Source organism: Suricata suricatta, chromosome 11, assembly GCF_006229205.1.
Source record: "Suricata suricatta isolate VVHF042 chromosome 11, meerkat_22Aug2017_6uvM2_HiC, whole genome shotgun sequence".
In the NCBI taxonomy this organism is placed as follows: domain Eukaryota; kingdom Metazoa; phylum Chordata; class Mammalia; order Carnivora; family Herpestidae; genus Suricata; species Suricata suricatta.
In genome coordinates, this window is record NC_043710.1 from 51,403,574 (window position 1) to 51,422,331 (window position 18,758).

The 18,758-nt window shown below is 38.4% G+C and overlaps 1 protein-coding gene across 1 annotated transcript in view; it reads left to right on the forward strand.

Moving 5' to 3' along the window:
- The window catches only part of LOC115271975 (olfactory receptor 52E2-like), a 64,542-nt gene that overhangs the window by 42,921 nt on the left and 2,863 nt on the right, over window positions 1-18,758 (forward strand). The window lies entirely within an intron of this gene.

The following is an 18,758-nucleotide window of genomic DNA, read 5'->3' on the forward strand; positions in this document are numbered from 1 at the left end:
TTCCCTACTCTGCAATATTTGGGACTCGCCTTCTTGCACACTTTGGCTTGTTTCTTGGTGTAGTCCTATGAAGGAAAACAGACTGACAAACACCGAGGGAACAGAAGCTCACATACACACAGACAAATCAAACAAAGAAACACATTACAGGGGGGAATGAAAAGAATGAGAATGGGAGGGAAAGAGACGAAAGGAAGAGAAGAGAAAATAAAAAGAAAAGAGAAAGAAGAAAAGACAAAAAAATATATATAAAAGGGGGTCGGAGACAACAAAGGATCGTAGACTGCTTAAAAGTGTATGACCAGTTTAGGGGAGAGGTAAGGATGAGATACAGGAGAATATATCTGGGTTGCGAGAAGGTGAAAAAGTAAGGGAGAAAGGAGAAAGGAATATAAGGAGTAAAATTTAAAGGAATTAAGTAAAGAAAAAGGAGAAAAAAGGGTAATAATGACAAAGAAATAAGTAGGAAACTATTGAAGAAAGAAGAATTTTTGTTATATATTAAAAAAATAAACAACCAAAACAAAGCAAAACCAAAATAAACAAACAAACAAACTAAAAAAACCGAAGAAATAAAAGAAAAAAAAGCAACATCAGCTCCCTCTGGTGGATAGGCTTGGTTTGATGTGGTAAGTCTTGGAGTCTGCTCTCAGAGGCTCCATCCCTGCCTGAGGCGAAATGAGCAGCAGGAGGTGAAGTGCACACCTTCACAGACTCAATTGCAGAGTCCCCACCCCCAGTCTGGATCGCGGTTGCAATGCGGGAAAGGAAAAAAACAAAAAGCAAAAAACTGAGTCTCTCTTAGTTTCCGATAACCCAGCTCAAGAAGCTGTGCGCTCCTGGAAATGTGCTGGAAGCTCCCACATTCTACGAGCGCGCGCCCGGGACTCCACCCGCCACCGACTCTTTGTTGAGGGTCCTGTCGGTGCGCGCCTTATTTCTTCCCTGTGGGGACCCAGAATTCGCGCAGTCCGTGCAGTGGGCGGGGTGTGCCGTGGAAATGCAGTCCGTGGTCCCGTTCCCAAAACCAAGTTCGAATTGCTCACGCCTGGCGCAGTTGCTGCTCGGGCCCGCTTCCCGCCGCGGAGCACGCCTCTCCAGAGCAGCCGCTTCTCCCAGCCACAGAGGCCTCTGATTCCCCGCTGAGATGGCTTAGGGCTGGGGGCTATTCCTTCTCTTGCGCCCTCTACCCTGCAGTTATCTATGGAGTGGGATTCTATCTCCAAGCACAGCTAAGCTTTCTCTACCTCTTCCCCAGAGACAGCTCCATGAGTGCGTTTCAACTCTGTCTCTTCCCTTTGTCTCCCGGGCGCCCTGCACTTGCGCCACATTGGGCTGGGGATCTTACCTCCCCTGCCTGTCCTGGGCTGGCCCGTCCTCGGATCTCCCCCGTTCGCCCCCACTCACTCAGGTATCTTTGAGGTTCTATTCCTTCTGGAGTTCGTATTTTCTCCTTTTGCTCTCTCAGTTGAATGTAATATCCTTCTCAGTTCAAAAAACGGTGCGGAGGGAGTTTACAGAGCTCCCTTCCTTTCCGCCATCTTGGCTCCACCCCACCTCAGTTTTGTTGATTGTTTACTTCACTGTGCACAAATATTTTATTTTGATATATTTCCAATAGTTTATTTTGCTTTTATTTCCCTAAAGGAGACATATCTGGACAAATGTTGCTATGGCTGATTTCTGGGAAATTGCTGCCTGTGCTGTCTTTTAGGATTTTTAGGGTTTCAGGTCTCACATTTAGGTTTTTATTCCATTTTTATTTTACTTTTCTTTATGGCACAAGTTTTCCAGTTTCTTTTGTTTGCATGTAGCTTTCTGGTTTTTCCATCATCATTTGTTGAAGAGATTGTCTTTTTCCCATTACATATTCTTCCCTCCCATGTTGAAGATTAGCTGAGCATATAATCGTGGATTTATTCCTGGTCTTTCTATCCATTTCCGTTGATCTATTGTGTCTATTTTTGTGCCCTTACCATATTGTTTCAATTATGACAGCTTTGTAATATAACTTGAAATCTGGAATTGTGATGCCTCCAGCTTTGTTTTCCATCGTCTTGGCTATTCAAGATCATTGTGGTTCCATACACTTTACAGGATTATTTGTTCCAGTTCTGTGAAAAATGTTGGTATTTTGATCGGGATTGCCCTAAATTTATAGATTGCTTTGGGTAATACAGGCATTTTAACCATATTTGTTCTTCCAGTTTATGAGCATAGAATATATTTCTGTTTGTTTGTGTCACCTTCAACTTCTTTCATCAATGTTTTATAGGTTCCAGTGTATAGGTCTTTCATCTCCTTGATTAAGTTTATTCCTAGTTATTTTATTATTTTTAGTGCAATTGTAAATGGGATTGCATTCTTAATTTATTTTTCTGTTGCTTCATTCTTAATGGTTAGAAATGTGATGAATGTCTGTACATTGGTTTTGTATGCAGAGACTTTACTGAATTCATTTATCAGTTTTGCACTGTTTTGGTGGAGTCTTTATGGTTTTGTATATAGAGTATCGTGTCATCTACAGATAGTGAAAGTTTTTGTTCTAGCTTGCTAATTTCAATTTGTTTTCTTTCTTTATCTCATCTGATCGCTGTGCTAGAACTTCCAGTACTATGTTGAATGAAATGGTCATAGGGGGTAGTGGATAGACATCCTTATGATGTCAACTCTCTTGATCTTATGTGAAATCTCTGTAAGTATTTTACCATTGAGTATGATGCTCACTGTGCGTTTTTCATATAAGGCTTTTATTACCTTGAGATAAGTGCCCTCGAAACTTACTTTGTTGAGTTTTTTTTTAAATATGAATGGATGTTGTTCTTTGTTAAATGCTTTTTCTGAATCTACTGACATATGGTTTTATTCTTTCTCTTACTGATGTATCACATTGATTGATTTATTAATATTTAAGCATTCTTGCATCCCAAAGATAAATTCCAATGAATTGTGGTGAATGATTTTTTAAATGTATTGTTGCTTTCAGTTTGCTAATATTTTGCTGATAATTGTTGGATCTATGTTCATCAGAGATATTAGCTGGGAGTTTTCTTTGTTGTGATGTTTTTATCTGGTTTTGGTATGATGGTGATACTGGCCCCATAGACTAAACTGGGAGTTCTAGTTTTTGGGAAGAGATTGAGTAGAGTAAGTATTAACTTTTCTTTAAATGTTTAGAATACATCTGTGAAGACATCTGGTTCTGGACTTTTGTTAGTTGGAGGCTTTTTTTTTTTTTCCGATTCAATCCCTTCCTGTTAATCAGTCTGTTCATATTTTTTTACTTCTTGCTGCCTCAGTTTTGGTAGAATATATGTTTCTAGGAATTTATCCATTTATTCTTAGTTGTCTAATTTGTTGGCATATAGTTTATCATAATATTCTCTTACTATCATTTGTTTTTCTGTGGTTGATTTTATTTCTTCTCTTCAATTTGTGATTTTGTTGATTTTATTCCTTTCTTTATGAGTCTGGCTAGAGATTTGATTTTGTTGATCTTTTCAAAGAAACAACTTCTGGTTTCATTGAACAACAGTACAATAATAATAATAAAACTATTGTTTTCTTAGCTTCTATGTCATTATTTAATGCTAAAATCTTTATTATTGTGTTCCTTTTGCTGGGCTTGTGGTCTATTTGTTCTTCTTTCTCTAGCTCCTCTAGGCGTAAGGTTAGGCTGCTTGTTTGAGATTTTCCTGCTCCTTGATTTATGCGTGCATGGCTGTAATCTACCTTACTAGAACTTTTTTTAGCTGTATCCCAAAGGGTTTGAATCATTGTATTTTCATTTTTTTGTTTGTTTCTATGTACTTTTCTTATTCCTCTTTGATTTCTTCATTCACTCATTCACTGTTTAGTAGCATATTGTTAACTTCCATGTGTTTTTGACCTTTCCAGATTTTTCCTGGTGGTTGTTTTCAGTTTCATAACATTGTGGCCAGAAGAGACGAATGGTATGACTTTGATATTCTTGAATTTTTTGAGGCCTACTATGTGACCTATTCTGGAGAAGGTTTCATGTGCACTTGAAAAGAATGTGTATTCTGCTATTTTAGGATGGAATATTTTGAGCATATCTGTTAAATCCATCTGATCCAATGTGACAGTCAAAGCCACTGTTTCACTATTGATTCTTTGTTTGAATAATTGGTCAATTGATATATAGGGGATGTTAAAGTCCCCTACTGTATTATTGTATTACTATCAATTATTTCTTTCATTTAAAAAACCTTTTAGGGGCGCCTGCGTGGTTCAGTCCGGCATCAACTCAGGTCACGATCTCATGGTTCATGGGTTCGAGCCTTGCATCAGGCTCTGTGCTGAAAGCTCAGAACCTGGAGCCTGTTTCGGATTCTGTATCTCCCTGTCTCTCCGACCCTCCTCTGCTTGTGCTGTCTCTCTCTGTCTCTCAAAAATAATTACAAACATTAAAAAGAATTTTTAAATTTTTTAGTATTGCTGTTTTTCTCTTTTATGAGAGAGAGAGAGACAGAGAGAGAGACAGGCAGAGAGAGAGCACTTGTGTGAGCAGGGGAAATGGGCAGAGGGAAAGTGAAAGGGGGAGAGAGTGAATCCCAAGCAGGATCCAAGCCCAGTACAGAGCCCAACATCGGGCTGGATCCCACAGTCCTGGGATCATGGCCTGAGCCAAAATCAAGAGTCTGACTCTCAACTGACTGAGCCACCCAGGTGCCCCTTTATGTTTGCTTTCTTGGTGGGGGCATAAATATTTACAATATTTTTTTGTTTTCTTTTGTTTTTATTTGAGAGAGAGAGAGCTCATGAATGGGAAGGACAGAAAAGACAGAATCATAAGCAGGCTCCACCACACCCAGTACAAAGTCTGATGCACAATAAGTTGGTTTAGTTTAGTGATATACTTGGATTCCTTATTCTTTATTTCTGGCATATCTGTTACTGATTTTTGATTTGAGGTTACCATGCAGTTTGTATAATGAAATTTGGCCATTCGTAGCAACGTGGATGTACCTCAAGGGTGTCATGCTAACCTAAATAAGTCAGGCAGAGAAGGACAGATAACATCCTTTTTCATTCATAGGTCTAACAGGAGAAACCTAAATGAGGACCATGGGGAGGGGAAGGGGGAAGAAGAGTTAGGGAGAGGAAGGGAGGCAAACCATGAGAGGCTCTTGAATACTGAAAACAAACTAAGGGCTGAAAGGGAAGGGGGAAAGGGGAAGGTGGGTAATGGACATGGAAGAGGGCACTTGTGGGGAAGTCCACTGGGTGTTATATGGAAACCAAATTGACAATAAACTACAAATTAAAAAAAAATCTCTGTACAGCAGTCTATATTCAAGTTGATGCAACTTAGGTTTGAACTCATTATTACTCCACTCTTCCTCACATTTTAGACACATAGTGTCATACTTTACATCCTTTTATTTTGTGAGTCCCTTGACTGATTTTTATAGATATACTTAATTTTACTGATTTTGTGCTTCCTGCTTTTTTGACTCTTGCTTATGTTCTCTCCACTCAAAGAGTCTCTTTTAAAATTTCTTACAGGGCTGGTTTAAGATTTATGAATTCTGTATTTTTTTTTTTTTTTGGTCTGGGAAACTTTATGCCTCCTTAATGATAACTTTGATGAGTAGAGTATTCTTGGGTATGTATTTTTCCTTTTTATTTATTTATCTATTTATTTTACAGAGAGACAGAGTGAAGAGAGGGGCAGAGGAAGAGAAAGAGAATCTTAAGCAGGCTCCATGTTCAGTGCAGAGATCAATGCAGGGCTTTAGCCCATGATCCTGGATTCATGGCTCAAACCAAAATAAAAAATAAGACACTCAACTGACTGAGCCACCTACGTGTTCCATTGGCTGTAGGTTTTTTTTTTTCTTTTCAGCCTTTTGAATATATTTTGCCACTCTTTTATAGCTTGCAATGGTTTTGATGAAAAATCAGCTGAGAGCCTTATGGGGTTTCACTTATATATAACTGCTTTCTTTTCTCTTACTGCTCTTAAAATTCTCTATCATTATATTTTGCCATCTTAATTGCTATGTGTCTTGGTATAGACCTCTTTGGGTTAATTTTGTTTGGCGATCTCTGCATCCAGGATCTGTTTATCTGTTTCTGTCCCCAGATTCGGAATGTTTTCAGCTATTATTTCTTCAAACAAATTTTCTGATCCCTTTTCCTTCTCTTCTTCTTCTAGAATTCCTATAATGTAAATATTATACTTGGGGGTGTCACCAATTTCTCTAAATCTATTCTCATTCTGCATAATATATTTTTCTCTCACCTGGTTTCTTGATTACTTTCCATTTCTCTGTCCTCCAGGTTGCAGATTTGTTTTTTCCGGTTTGCCAAATTTACTACTTATTCCATGAAGAATATTTTTAATTTCATCTATTGTATTCTTCATCTCTGGTTATTTATTATTCCATTGTTAAGTGTCTCACTGATGTCTTCTACTCTTTTCTCAAGGCCAGTATTTTTATATCATGATTTTGTTTTTAAGTTTATTTATTTTGAGAGTCTGTGCACGAGAGAGAGAGAGATAGAGAGAGAGAGAGCACACCCACACAAGGGAGAGGCAGAAAAAAGGGGAGACAGAATCCAAAGCAGGCTCTGTGCCATCAGTACACAGCCTGATGCTAGGCTGAAACTCACAAACTGCAAGATCATGACCTGAGCTGAGATCGAGAGGTGGACACTTAACTGACTGTGCCAGCCAGGTGCCCCTATGATGATGACTTTATATTCCCTATCAGGCATATTATGTATCTCCATTTTGCTTATGTCGATTGCCATGATTTTGTTCTGTTCTTTGATATATACTCTTCTGTCTTCTCATTTTGTTTAACTCTGTGTCTGTTTCTGCGTGTTAGGAAAGAGAGCTACATCTCCTGCATTTGAAACTAATGGTTTTATGAAGATGAGGTCCTATAGACCCCTACTGTGCAGTGTCCTTTGTTCACTGGAAACTGACACTTCATGGGTTTCTCTTACTTGTGATGTGTGTGCCCTATTGTTGTGGCTGAGCCACTTTTTCCCTCAGTCCAGTTATCTGCAATGGCTCTCTTTGCCTTTGGTTAGCAGTGTTTGGTCACTGTGGTGGTAGTGAGCCAGTGTAGGGATACCTTGGGCTTGATTTGACTCAGATCAGGCATTTTTTTCAGGGATGCAGTAACACCAAACTGCAGGGTGTTTTTCCTGTGTTGTCCTGAGAAGCTTTTTTTGATAGGTGGAGCCTGCAATCAGACCAGTTGTCTGCTTCCAGCCCACTGCTGGGTCTCTGTCTAACTGGTATATGTAGTTATCTTTCCTTTTCTCCTGGGCAGCCCTCACTTAGGCATGGTGTTGACACAGTACTGCTGCTCCCACACTGCCTGACCTATGGCACCTCCGTATGCAGGCTCTTGCCAAGAGCTTATTGGAGAAGGCAGATCTGCTGAAGTACAAAGTAGCAGGGTGCCATGCGCCAGGGCACCTACATCACCCAGACTGAGGCAGGCTGTCCAGAGGGGTGGGATGGGGGAAGCAGTGTGTGTGGAGGGGGTAGGGAGGCATGTAGGGGGAGGGCGAGGCAGTACTAGTCAGTGAGGTAGGTGTTCTCAGTTAGCCCCATGTTTACCCTGGGGAAGGGAAATGGTGTTTGCCAGTTGTCTCCCTGGAGGAGTTCCCCAGATATTTCTGTCCCCCCAGGACACATTTTTAGATTAGTAAATAGCCTCTACATGCCTTAAGCATCTTTAAAACTGCTGCTTCTAAGAGGAATCTCTGAGGACTGTTTTCTGTGCTTTCTTTTTAAGTGTGAGGACTGAGTGTCCTCTCACCCTCCAGGCTGTCCCAGAGGCAAACACACTGATTTTGTTTTTTAATTCCAGGTTTGAAGTCATACTGGTTGTATGAACTTGGTGTTATGGGGATGTTATGGTGATTTATCTTCCTCATGGGGGCTCCCTGGTGTGAGGGTCTGCTTCTTTCTTTCTATGTGCCTGCAGCATCCCCCCCACACTTATAGATGGTCCCAAAAGTCTATCAGTGCCAACTGAATCGCTACCCCTTCTACTCTCTTAGGTGTGGCCTCTTCTTTGTATTTAGTTGTGGAATCTCCTTTGCCAGTTTTCAGGTCATTTTCTGGGTTATTAGCACTGATGTGAGTGTTATCTAGTTCTATCTGTGGGATGAGGTGAGCCCAGGGTCTTCCTACTCTGCCATCTTTCCAAGAAGTCTGGAAAGTAATTGACTTTTGTGTATTAACCTAATATCCTGCAACTTGCTCATTACTGCTAGGTAATTTTACCTATGATAATTGCAGACATACGTTCACAGGAAGTTTTAAACACTAATATTCAGAGCTGCTTTATTCACCATGGCCAAAACCTGGACCAACTCAAATATTTGTCACCTATGACTTAATGAAAAAACTCAGGGATCTCCACACAATATAACAGAATCAGAATTATAGAGGAATAATCTGAGGATACATACCACATGTGGATAAATCTTAAAAATAATATGCTTAGTGAATAAAGACTATACCCAAATAAAAGAGACATACTATGTAATCACATGTATATAAAATTTGAAGGAAACAGCAATAACAGCAACCAAAAACAAAAGAAAACAAAAATCCCAAACTAATCTACAGAGGAACTGTTATTGCTTGGGAAAGCAGGATGGATTTCAGGAAAAGACAATAGGTATGTTTTTCATAGGCACATGAAGAAATTTAAGGGAATAAAAGGTATGTTTTCGATTCTTTCACAGTTGAATATATATGAGAAAATACAGTAAACTGTATGTTTGAAACATATTCACATTACAGTATGTCAGAAAGGAATGAATTTGTAGAAACATTTAAAAAATATCCTCAGTGTCTTCTTTTTTTTCCTCATAAGCCAAAGACATTAACATTATCTGTGTGTTCCACATGTGGGGTTGAAATATCTTTGAACTTTTTCTCTGCTCTCTCTCCTTTGTGTTCTCCTCATGACTCTCAAAATATATTGTCTTCCTCATTTCTTTCATATTTCAAGGGCAAAATATAGTGCTTTTTTCTTCTTATTTCCTCTGCTTAAACTGCTCTTATCAGAGCTTGCCTTGTTAAATCTTCTGTTGACTTCAAATACCTTCTCACATACCATCTACTGAATGATGTTTTCCTGATAACCCTAAATAGAAATATACCTTCCAGTACACACACAATAACCTCTCACTCTGCTATCTTTATTTTTTCCATAGCATTTATCTCTGTTTTACTATATTTATGATTAAAACTTTGTGTTTATAAGACAGGCCAGTTTGCCACAATGCAATGAATTTACTATAGCCAATTCCTCCAAAAGATTAAAACTAAAAACTAGACAAAATACAAAACAGTTGCCACAGATCTCTATAAAGTTAGCAAATCGATCGAATCAAAACAAGAAGTACATTTTGAAGAAGTGATGTGTATCATGTAGGCTTTCAAGAAAACTTTTCCCCTATGTCTTTGCTTCCATTGGTTAGAAAGCAAGTATCAGCAGAGAGACAGTAAATTATACAGGGAGCAAAATTGCAAGATATCCTTCATTGTTTTTTAGACAGAGAATCAGGAGAAATGTTTCTGTGAGCTGGAGACAAAGAGAAAGATCTTCCTATTTCTTCTTTGCTTTTCTACTAGATCTGACTGAAAGTTATATCCCAGTCACAGACAAAAACAAACAGCTGAAACTCCAAGAGAAGGTTTATCTTTCTGGCCAGAAAGAAAGAAACAGAAATAAGGAAAAAATAAAGAAAGAGGGAGAGTGAAGGAAGGGATGGGAGAAAAATGGAATGAAGGAAGGAAGGAACAAAGGAAAGAAGGAAGAAGGAAGGAAGGAAGGAAAAAAGGAAAGGAGGAAGGAAGGTGGAAGGGAGGAAAAAAGTGAAGGCTGCTATTGGACAATGTATGTGAAATCCCTATTGTTATCCTTTGTTTTCTTTCTTTCTTTTCTCCTTCCTTCCTTCCCTCCTTCTTTCCTCTCTTCCTCCCTCCTTTCCTGCTTCCCCAAGGGCAGTAACCATTTTGATGACATGGTGATACATACCACTAAATTCTACCAGTAATGTTGTCTTTCTGATTATGGAGATATGACAGGTGACTCCTGACAACTACAGAATATGAAAAGAATCCTGAAGAAGAGAGAGTTGAATAAATGGCTCCTTAAATTCTGTATATGAACCAATACCATAGTTACCCCTTGTCGTGTTCTGCCCTGGCCACTCCAGCCCGTGGGGCAGTGAATCCTTGCGGGTTCCTGATCCTGAGGGAGGGAGAGAAAGGGCAGGAAGAGTAAGGACACAACACAGGGTATCTGGTATCTGATCAAGCCTCTCCCTTTATTCAGAAAAACTGTATCTTATAAAGGTTTTTAGGCGGGAGAACAAGGCCGCTGACCTAGGTCCTTTGCTAGCAAACAGGGTTAAGGGATTAAAGTTAGGGTAAAGAAGGAAATAAACTAAAGTTTTTAGCACAGCACTGAAGGGCCAATACCACCCTGCCTGTAGGCAATTGATCTTTGTTCTTCTGGCTTCTCCTCTGAAAGGGAGTGGTGCTCCCCTGCCTATTTTTGCAACTCCCCTCAGGGAGTGACATATCCGGCTAGCAAATGGCCAAGCAGCTGAATATTTGCCGCTCCCCACAACCCCTGAGCTGCACAGGCATAGCACAGACCCAACAAAACAGAGTAAAGGCCCTGAAAATTAGACTACAATATAAACCGTCTCTGAATCTCAGAATGAGTGACAAAAGCATCCATTAGAACTATCACAGGTAGGAAAATAGGAGTTGTAGTCTGAACATAACCATATTGATTTCCTGATGAAGATAAAATCAACCTTATACAAAAGATTTGAATAAGATCCATATTCAAAATGTCGAGGATAAAATCTTTTTCTTAAATTTAAAAAATTTTTTTAATCTATTTTTGAGAGAGGGACAGAGACAGAGCAATCAGGGGAGGGTCAGCGAGAGAGGGAGATACAGAATCAGAAGCAGGCTCTAGGCTCTGAGCTAGCTGTCAGCACAGAGCCTGATGGGGGCTTGAACCCAGCAAACCATGAGATCATGACCTGATCAGAAGCCGACGCTGAACCGACTGAGCCACCCAGGTGCTCCCAGGATAAAAATCTTTAAAAAATTATTAAACATATGAAAACTAGCAAACATGTGACTATTAAAGGAAAGAATGATCCACAGATTCCAATCCCAGTATCACTTGGAATTCTCATACAAAAACACTAATGCAGTAATTACTATAATTCTTTATGACTTACAAGTAAACACTGTTGAAGTCTCTGAAAGAGAGGTCATACACAGAGATAAAGTATTAAAAAAAAGGACAATGTTATACTTTTATAAGTAAAAGTCTTAAATCTGAAATTCATCATATGAGCTCAATAGCAGATTAAAGAGGAAAGTGTAATCTTGATTAAGAAAAATGATTCATTCTGGAGAATAGAGAAAAAATATTAAAATATTGAACAGAATATCAAGGATATAGAACACATAAAAAACATCTCTAATATTCATGTCAGTGGGGTCCCAGAAGGAAGAAATAATATTCGGCAGAGAAGTATATTTATGAAACAATGGGAAATTATTTTCAAACTTGGTAAAAGATATAAGTTTACAGGGTTGTAAAACTCCTTGATCTCTAAACAAGTAAATTTAAGAACAATATATGTGTATATAAAGAACATAGTGAATTGGCAAAAATCAAAATTAAAGAAGATTTATTGTGAAGAGTTATAAATATGTCATTATATATATATATATATATATACATATATATATAAACAATTTAAATGACTATAATTTCTCATAAAAAAGCTTAAAGTCCTGCAGACTGTGGAACAATATTTTTAAGTGCTAAAATTTACTTTTATAAAAAATAATTAACTCAAAATTCCATATACAGAGAAATTATATTTCAAGAATGCAGATGAAATAAAGGCTTTACCAGCTGAGGAAAATCTGAGAAAATTCATCACCAGAAGACAGTCTCAAAATGAAATTCCAAAATGAGTTATGGTTGAAGACAGATTATACAACCTAGAAAATTAGGAGATCAGTAATAAAGGGAGGACAACAGAAATTAGAATTATATGGTTAAATATGAATCTCACTTGCTTCCGTTGTTTAAAGTCACTTCTAAATAGCCTTTGTGGGGTTTCCATCCATGCAGATTTACATTTGACAACTGCTTCATGTAGGGAAGTACAGGAACCCATAGCGGTAAGGTTCTTTTACATTTCACTTGAAGTGGTAAAATATCAACTCTACGTCCCTTGTGAAAGGTTAGGCATGTATATCGCCATCTGTAGATTAGTGGTTCGCAGCCCTAACTGCTCCCATTTCTAGAGACACCATTAGGTGTTACAGGCATCTAACAGCCATAGACCAGGGAAGGTGCTAAACATCCTGCAGGACAGACTTTCCATCCAAGTTTATCTGGCTGAAAATAGTAACAGTGCCAAAATTTGGAAACTGTGATCTAGAGCAATCCCTAAAAAAAAGGGAGAGATTATAGCCAAAAGCCAATATATAAATTAAAACTCAATATGAAAACTGTTCAAATCCAAAAGTAGGCAGTGGGGGGAGGGGATGAAGAAGAACAACAAACTGATAAGACTTATGAGAAACACATACCAAAATGGTAAAGAGCTTCAAATTATATGAAGAAATACTGATGAAATGAAAGACAATACTGTCAGATCCATCATTATATTTGGAAAATTTAAGATTCCTCTTTCAGTATTCATCAGCAAGCAAAAGGTGTGGGAGAGAGATAAAAAGTAGATTAGACTAAAATTCATAGCATTAAATATTACTAGAAAATCCCCCTGAGAATCAGTACACATTAATTAGTTTCACTTGCCATAATTTTTTATTGCCTATAAGCTACACTAAGGAAGCAATTTTGCTTCTTTTTTTCACTGTCATGTATTCTATGCCCAAATAATTATTGGGCACATTACAGATGCTGACTAGATAGTTACTGAGTTAATAGATTAATGCAAAATCAGTCATCCTTTTATTTTACGTACTCCTTTCACGAAAAACAGTTCTGAGTCTTCAAAATTCTCCACAAGTTTGGAAGAAAAACAATGTTTGCACTAGCAATGGGAATGGCTCACTTTATAATCCATCCTTTCTTAAGGAGTTCTAACGTGCACCCTTCTCATGAATTGCAAGGTGAAGGCTCTCTGGTTTACCCAACAGTTTTCTCTTCTGCTCACCTCTTGCCACCTTTCCCTGTAGGTACAGTGAGAATACAAATCAACCCAATTCATATTACCATCTGGATTGCCTAGTTGAAAATTCCACCATTAAAAATTTAAAAAAATAGCCAGAGTCAGATCGATGTTCCTATTTGGTTAATCTCTTAAAATATATTAATAACATGTTTCATAAAGATAATGAGCAAAAACATAACACACAGAGTTATTTCATGCACTGAAAAAATATCTTTATTTAGTGCCAAAATATAAGAAACAGTACTAAACACTTTGTAACCATTAAGTTATGACATAGGTATTACTATATCTGTTTTTACAGATGCCTGTCAGATATATATAACTTCCACTAATGGAAATAATAAGTAAGAATTAACACTCTAATATTTGATCTTGCTGAGGCTAGAATCCAAGAAATGCATACCAAAACATTACAGGAGGATGGGAATAAGTAGAGTAATAAGATCCATAATTCACAGCTGATATTAGGCATGAATAATTGTTGAACACATTCTTGGCTCTGTCTGGTCCTTACTCCATAGATCATAGGGTTCAACATAGGTGGTGCCAATAAGTACATGTTCGCCAGCAGGATGTGGGTGTGGCGTGGTATATGCTGACTAAAATGGTGGGTGAGGAAGGCGAGCAGGGATGTAGAAGGTGAGGATGACACACACATGGGGCCCACAGTGCTGAGGGTCTTCAACCTGTCATCATTAGAAGGGAAATTAAATACAGTACGTAGTATCTGTGCATAGGACAGAGAGATACATGTCACATCAGTCCCAACAGTTAAGATAATGACCACCAAACTATAAAGACTATTGATGGAAATGTCAACATAAACCAATTTCACCACAGCCATGTGCTCACAGTGTGTGTGGGGGACTACATTAGACTGGCAATATGGCCATCTCCTTACCAGAAAGGGATGTGGTGTCATTAGTACTAACCCACATAAAAGTGCCACTATACCAACTTGAGCCACCACAGAATTTGTAAGAATGAATGTGTGTCTCAGTGGATTGCAGATTGCCACGTACCAGTTAAGTGCCATGGCCCCCGAGAAAGCATGGATGAAAAACATCTGAGTGAGGCAGGCATGGAAGCTGATTTCATGATCATTGAACCAGAATACACCCAACATCTTGGGTAGAGTGGAGGTTGACAAGATGAGGTCTGTGATGGCCAACATGGAAAGAAAACAGAACATGGGTTCATGGAGAACTGTTTCCGTTTTGATGATGAAAAGGATAAGTATGTTTCTCATGAGTGCAATAATATACATTGAGCAGAAAGGGATGGATATCCAAATACGCAAATCTTCTAGACCAGGAATGCCCATTAGGAAGAAAGTATTAGGATTGGTGAAAGCAGTGGAGTTAAAGTCAGTCATGGTGATTCTGGTTACATGAAGATATAGTCTTGCTTTCTTTCCTCCTTTGTAACTAGAGCGGTCAAATGCACTGGTAATATATACAGTAGAATTACTAGATAAAAATGCAACTGAGTAAATTTATTTCTATTTTAAGTCCTTCTTGGTGAACTCTGAAATTACATGCATTATTCACTTTTGGCTATTTATCCCATTAAGGACTAGCTGGAGTAAAGTCTTATCTCCTTAACCTCAGACACTCCACAGGGTTCTGCTGACACCAAGTCATCTCTCTGTCTGTGACAGCCAGGCTGAACAACATTCCTTTTCTTTTAATTCCTTTAACTTTTTTTTTTTTTGCAAAATTCTTGGTAAATAACTCAGGTTCCTTATGTTCTAAAAAAGCATTGGGGCATGGGAACCTGTAACAATTCTCCTACTGAGATGTACCATACCCTCTAAAAAATTATGGTCTTGGAGACTTCGCATATGGTAAGTTCTAAATAGAGATTTTTGAAAGCAAGACATGAAGGAATAGTAAGTATTCCATACTTGCAATGCTTTGAGGGATAGTACCTTTGAAGTGTGCTGCCTTGGTGAATTTTTGGCCGTAAGAGAACCAGCATCTGATCACTAATGCATAATAGCTTTAAGATAGCAACAAAGTCATTGATTTTACACCCAGAACATATGCTCTCTGGATTTTCCAGGATCTCTGGAAAAATGTTACTTGGGCAGATTGCCCATGCTTTCATGATAACTCATACATACATACATATTTATACATATCCATACACATATATACATATACACATGTACATATGCATATATATGTATATATATTATATAAACATCTTAGTTGATGCCAATGTGCCTTACAGAGAAAATAACCATCGTAGATAAACTTCATTTAAGTGTGCTACAACTCTGAGTTATAGCGTTGTTGGTTGTGAGTTCAAAGTTATTGACTGAGAAATATAATATATACACAGACAAAAGAGGAAACTTGTCTATCTGTGTATGAAGCCACTGTGGAAAGTACTAAAGTAACATTGGTAGTGTGAGATAAAAATACGAAAAATATGAAAAAGAGGTTAAATTTGTGGATTCAAGAGATGACACCTAATAAAAATAAAAAAAGGCTAGTGGGACAACACTGGTGTGAGGGCAAAGGGATTCAGAAATACATCATTCCATGTCAGAAAAAAAAATCACTCTTCTAGGCTAGCACAGGCTGGCTAGCAAACATTTCAAAAGGCAACAAAGAATATGCAATGTTAAACTTAGAGCTTGGGCAGGTTTTCAAATGCCTATTAAGTGCACAGCGAAAGGATTAAGTGGAAAACAAGTCTCAACACCAATGAGACTGGCTTGTCCCATAAAGATGTTTCTGAAGGAACCAACACAAGTGGCCTCCCAAGCTCCTGGTTTTCAGTCATATGAAGATGGCACCAATAATCATTTGTTAAGAACTGTGCATTCAAGGAGGTGTCTTATCACAGAAACAACAGTATAAAAAAAGATTATGTATTGACTGACAAAAATGTTGTGACAAGAGGCTTGTAGGAAACTTACTCTGCAATTCCCCTAAGAGCAATGGTTCCACATTTTCTAATTCAGTGTTCAAGGTGACATTATAGAACATAGCTACTGAGAAAATGAGAATTATATTTGTGGGAATACATATATAAGTGAGTGGGGACAGACTTGCTCACTCTCTCCACCACGGGAGAGCTCATGGGCTGAGGGAATCTCTCTGCATGCAGAATAGTGCCAGGTTTGGGGAGAGGGGATGTGGGTCAAGTGAATCTTTTTTTCTCATCTTTTTCCATTTGTCTATTCTTGTGTGCTCCACCAGGGTGCTGCAATCTCTCATCTGGATTATGGAACTCTTGTAAAGTTCTTTTCATCCATTCATGTTTGTATTTTCGTATTGGGAAGAGTCCTGTGTCCTCTTACTCTGCCATCCTGAAGACTTAAACCTCACTCGTCTGCCTTCATTTTCTCAGAAGCCATGGCTTCCTAACAGTTCTCTCATTTTGAGTCAAAATTAGAAATTAGACTCCTCAGAGACTTTGTGGTTTATTACTAAACAGGCTCTAGGGAACATCCTATTGAAAGCTTCTCACAGGCAAAGAGCAGCACCCTCATAAAGACTGAGCAGGTTGAGGTAAAACAGAGACAGGATTCCATCCTGGTGCTCAGTCTGGTGAGTCTTCCCCGTCTCCCAGCTCACAGAGCATCCTTATGTCACAGTGATGGCAGAAGAAAAAGAGGAGGGGTAGGAGAGGAAGAGAAGAGCCCCAGGATAAGTGTAGGGGATAGAAGACTAGGACTGAAGTTTAGAGAATGAGGAGGATTATGTTGGGAAAAACCATATAATCCCAGTAAAAGCATTTGGATTCCAGTCTGAATCCATTCAATGGGCATTTTAGAAAAATTATTCTGCCTGCTATCTAATAATGGACAACTAGTGTCTTTGGAACATGGCTCAAAGTGTTTTGAACAATCATCTGCTTAAAACTAACAACATATTTAAGGTTTTTATTGCTATTATCTCTATTTTATAGATGAAAAGTGATTGTTATTTAGATTCCTTTGATTACAGACTAACTGAGTCAGGAAGCTGGGTTTCAAGACAATTGGTCAGTCTACTTTTGAGCACTGTAGAGTACTGTATTATAATACCCCCCAAATGATCCCATTAGGACAGTGATAAATGTACTGATTTTAAAGGCTCTGGAAATATAGCATCAGGTCTCTGTTTTGTTTCTTTGTTTTTCGTGTGAGAAAGTGGAAGACGATGTCTCAGATTTTTTCTTCTTTTTTTTTTTTAATTTTTAAGTTTATTTTGAGAGAGAGAAAGAGAGACTGACAGAGAGAAAACAGGGGAATGGCAGAGAGAGAGAGAGAGAGAGAGAGAACCCCAAGCAAGCTCCACATGGTCAGTGTGGAGCTGGATGTGGGGCCAGAACTCATGAACCCATGAGACCATGACTGAGCCGAAATCAAGAGTTGGATGCTTAACGAACTGAGCCACCCAGGAGCCCCTCTTCTTTTTTAAAAAAATGTATCGTAATTTTAGGTATAATTGAAATAGAGCATTACATTAGTTTCAGGTGTACAACATGATGTATAATTGCTAAATAAACACAGTAAGTCTGGTTAAAGTCTGTCACCCGTAAAAGGTAGTCAGAATTTTGATTTAGCCAGTTCACTGAGTGGTAATGACGTAAGGAAGAAAAACTGCAAACTTTTATTGTTCTCTATATTTTTTCTATTTGGTATTTCTATTTGGTTATTCATATAACTGCCTTGCTTTTAAACAGCTAGTGAGGCCCCATTGTGGGATATAATTATCTCAGTTAAGAAACACACTATTTCCCCCTCCCCCACTATTTTATTTTTAAACAAAGACCATAATACCGTCTTTCCCTCTATCCAATAACAACAAAACAAAATTGGAGCTTGTTTTTCTCCTGTAATGATGAACTCCATCCCCATCAGCTAATGAAATGCTTTTACTTACTGAGAGTTTATTGTGCGTGGGTATGATAGAAAAAGGGAAAGCATTGCTCTTGTAGGTTTCTGAGACTAGTGCCTACATTCTTGATCTTCTGAGATGTTATAGAGGAATATAAAAAATGTTTACTAAAAGAATATGCCATTGGCACTTTAATTATACTGATAAATCACAGAAAATTTAGCCCCCACAATGGAATCCTACTCTGTATCCTGTGTGGTTCACATCACACCTTCTTAGTCAGCATTCCATTACAAGGCCAGAGGAATATAGGAGAAAGACTTGTTTTTATAGTCATTTCATAGAGTGTCCCCTACAGATAACATCTAGGGGCCCCTGGTGGCTCAGGCAGCTAAGCTTCTGAGTCATGTTTCCGTATCAGGTCATGGTCTCACAGTTCATTAGATCTAGCCCTTCTTCAGGCTCTCCACTGGCAGTGTGGAGTCTGCTTGGGATTCTCTTTCTCCCTCTCTCTGCTCTTCCCCTCCTCACGCTCTCTCTCTCTTTCTCAAAATAAATAATAAAACTTAAAAAATCTGTTGTTTTTAGCTTCCTTTCTTCCCAAATGTCTACCATTTCTTCCTAGGAGTGCCAGCTTTCCTCACCCATATGGTACTTCTCCTATTC